Source organism: Gorilla gorilla, chromosome 20 (assembly GCF_029281585.2).
Source record: "Gorilla gorilla gorilla isolate KB3781 chromosome 20, NHGRI_mGorGor1-v2.1_pri, whole genome shotgun sequence".
In the NCBI taxonomy this organism is placed as follows: Eukaryota; Metazoa; Chordata; class Mammalia; order Primates; family Hominidae; genus Gorilla; species Gorilla gorilla.
The window spans coordinates 43,712,287-43,716,555 of NC_073244.2; positions in this window are offsets into that span (position 1 = coordinate 43,712,287).

Sequence of the window (4,269 nt, forward strand, 5' to 3'; positions counted from 1 at the left end):
GGTGTGTCTCCTCCTGCAAGGCCTGGCCAGCTGCGATGGGCAGAGGACACTGCCTTGCTCTCCAAGTACCTCAATAAGTCATTGACCTCCTTGTGCCTCATGTCTCTCATTTGCAAAATGAGGGTCCTACCTGATTAACTCAAAGATTCCCCTTCTAGAGCTTAAAACACTGAACAAAATGCAGTTAAACAAGAAAGGGCTATGTTTGTTGGTTTTGTTTTGTCTTCTTTGGTGTAGTTGGTTGGTTTTTGTGTATAATGGAATGGAATCATATCATTTGCTGGTTACTGTCTAATATTAGTTTCAAAAACTAATAAAAAATACTTTAAACTTCAAATTAATTTTCAAAATCAGAATTAACTAAGCATATCATGCTTTCAGTGCACATCAGAATTAGTGTATGGGCTTAAAAGCAAATGTGTGTAAATGCTACTTATTGGTAGTATTTAAATTAGATTAGGAATTTAAATTCAGGCTCTAAGTCGGAGTCTAAGAAAGCCCACTGATTATTAAAACAGTCTGTTTTACCCAGCGATCCAGGCCACCTGAACATCGGAGCCTGGGAAACAGTAGATAGGAAGCTCTGTCATTTGTCTTGGAGGCTGGGAGAATCCTATCCCATAAGTAATTTGGTAGCCTTAGAACTGCATGAGCTGCTTTACCACTGGGAAACATGAGCACAGCCTAGCTTGATTTTGTATGTGGTATCAGATCTAAGGTGGATGGAATTCAGGACTTCCTGTCTACTCTTTGATTTTGTTTTATTTTTAGAAATTTTTTATTTTGTTTTATTCATTTATTCATCTTCAGAGACATGGTCTGGCTCTGTTGCCCAGGATGGAGTGCATGGTGTGATCATAGACCACTGCAGTGTTGAGCTCCCAGGCTCAAGCGATCCTCCTGTCTCAGCCTCCTTAGTAGCTGGGACTATAGGCGCATGCCCTACCATGCCCGGCTTTGTCTACTTTTTGAATGATGTCTCAAACTAGAAGGTCTATTAATTTAAAAAATTAAGGATAGCATACCATAATTAAAAATAATAACAGTGGGAAAAGGCACCTTCCAATGATTCAGACATCAACTTGTGATTTAAAAAAATGAAAAATAAATAATAGGAAAAAAAGGGAAAAAAGTTAAATAAAAATAAAATTAAAAAAAAAAAAGAAACAGGGCCTTGCTGTGTAGCCCAAGCTGGTCTCAAACTCCTGGCCTCACGTGATCCTCCACCAAAGTGCTGGGATTACAGGTAGGAGCCACTGTGCCCAGCCTCAACTTGTGATTTTTTTTTTTTTTTTTTTTTTTTTTTTTGAGATGGAGTCTCACACTGTCACCCGGGCTGGAGTGCAGTGGTGAAATCGTGGCTCACTGCAACCTCCACCTCCTGGGTTCAAGGATGAGCCACCACACCTGGCCTCTTTTTTTTTCTCTTGAGATGGAGTTTCATTCTTGTTTCCCAGGCTGGAGTGCAATGGCATGATCTTGGCTCACTGCAATCTCTGCCTCCCGAGTTCAAGCAATTCTCCTGCCTCAACTTCCCAAGTAGCTGGGATTACAGGCATCTGCCACCACACCCAGCTAATTTTTTGTGTTTTTAGTAGAGATGGAGTTTCACCATGTTGGCCAGGCTGGTCTCAAGCTCCTGAACTCAGGTGATCCACCTGCCTCAGCCTCCCAGAGTGTTGGGATTACAGGTGTAAGCCACTGCACCTGGCCTTTTAAAAATATATATATTCTTAATTTTTGATATTTGAGTGGGAGTGAACATCCTGATCAATGTATTTACCCTTCACAGATTTCATTACATAAGAAGATGTTCAGGATTATAAATCTCCAAGTGCTTTTCTGCAATGTGATTTTTTTTTCTGAGACAGTCTCACTCCCGTTGCCCACACTGAAGTGCGGTGGCACGATCACGCCTTACTACAGCCTCTACTTCCTGGGCTTAGGTGATCCTCCTACTTCAACCTCCTGAGTAGCTGGGACTACACATGTGGTGCCACCATGCCCGGCTAATTTTTATATTTCTAGTAGAGACAGGGTCTCACTATGTTGCCCAGGCTGTTCTCAAACTCCTGGGCTCAAGCAATCTGCCTGCCTGCTTCAGCCTCCCAAAGTGCTGGGATGACAGGTGTGAGCCACCCTGCCCAGCCCAGCCCACAATATGATTATACTCAGATTTTAATGCAGGATGCAATCCAAGAAGATAGGTCTCCATATGAAAGATCTTTGGCTATGGTCAACACAGATCAAAGTCATATTTCAAATATTGTTTTTTCTGGCTGTTAGGAACTGACCAAAGGTCATGTTGCAGTCTTCTCTCCATGAGGACAAGATGAATAATATCTGGAAAGATGTTTTCCTCACTTATTTTTCATCTCATTCCATAGAAGAGATTCTGGATGTTTCTATCGCAGTACCATGAGATCTTGGGCATACTTGTTCTTTGGTGTTTGAGAAATTTTTTTTTTTTTTTTTTGAGACAGAGCCTTGCTCTGTCAACCCAGGCTGGAGTGCAGTGGTGCGATCTCAGCTCACTACAGCCTCCACCTCCCGGGTTCAACATTCCCATGCCTCAGCCTCCAGAGTAGCTGGGATTACAGGTGCATGCCACCATGCCCGGATAATTTTTGTATTTGCTAGAGATGGGGTTTCACCATGTTGGCCAGGCTGGTCTCAAACTCCTGATCTCAAGTGATCTGCCTGCTTTGGCCCCCCAAAGTGCTGGGATTACAGATGTGAACCACCGCACTGGCTTGAGAATTTTAAAACTTTAAGGCTTATTAAGACCAATGTAAATAAGCCAAATAAGAGCTCCTGTTGTCAAAAGGATTTAAAGAGTACTTCTGGCCAGGTGCAGTGGCTCACGCCTGTAATTCCCAGCACTTTGGGAGGCTGAGGTGGGCAGATCACTTGAGGTCAGCAGCTCGAGACCAGCCTGGCCAACATGGTGAAACCCCATCTCTACTAAAAATACAAAAATTAGCTGGGCGTGGTGGCATGCGTCTATAATCCCAGCTACTTGGGAGGCTGAGGCAGAAGAATCACTTGAAGCCAGGCAACAGAGGTTACAGTGAGCCGAGATCACACCACTGCGCTCCAGCCTGGACGACAGAGTGAGACTCTGTTTCAAAAATACATATATTTAAAGAGTACTTTTAATATGCTAGTACCAGAAAGCAAAGTTGAGTGTCCCCTGCTTGTATGTATGTATGTATTAGGCATATGGAAAGATCTACAAGGAAGTAAAGAAATAAAAATATTATTAATATATATTAATATTAACAAAGTGGTAGGATTATGAATGGTGTTTTTCAGTATTTTTCCGGAATGAGATTATATTGTTCTTACGATAAAATTTTGAATAATTTTGTCATCTAGAAAATATTATTCTGTTGTTTAAATTGGAACCCCAGCTACCTGGGAGGCTGAGGCAGGAGAATCACTTGAACCTGGGAGGCGGAGCTTGCAGTGAGTTGAGATCATGCCACTGCACTCCAGCCTGGGCGACAGAGCAAAACTCCATCTCAAAAACAAACAAAACAAAAGTAAATACAGGCCAGTTGTGGTGGCTCACGCCTATAATCCCAGCACTTTTGGGAGGCTGAGGCAGGTGGATCACCTGAGGTCAGGAGTTTGAGATCAGCCTGGCCAACACAGTGAAACCCCGTCTCTACTAAAAATACAAAAATTAGCCTGGTGTGGCGGTATACGCCTGTAGTCCCACCTACTAGGGAGGCTGAGGCACAAGAATCACTTGAACCAGGGAGGCAGAGGTTGCAGTGAGCTGAGATTGCACCACTGCACTCCAGCCTGAGCGACAGAGTGAGACTCTGTCTAAAAAAAAAAGTAAACACAGTTAAATTCACTCTAAAGGTGTGCAATAATGTACCAATAATGTAAACACTACTACAGCCAAGAAGATGTAGAACATTTCCATCACCCCTAAAAAGCTCCCCCATGTCACTTTGTAGTTCTCATCCAAAACACCATGGGATATCAGTTTGTAAAGGTCTCTCTCTTCAAAGAGGGAAAGGGCAGGTTGGGTTTTATGCATCCCAGGGTCTGTATTACACAAGAAAGTCATATTCAGCAGGTTTTGGGGGAAAGCTGTACATGTTTATGGGGGGGGGTTGACCACATGTGCAATGGGTAAACATATAGGTAACATACATCCCCCATGTTCATTTTGGAGCAAGGTTGTGTCAGGCGTTTGAACCAGAGCAACTTCATCTTGTATAGGGGCTGGACAAAATGAGGCTGAGACTGGTA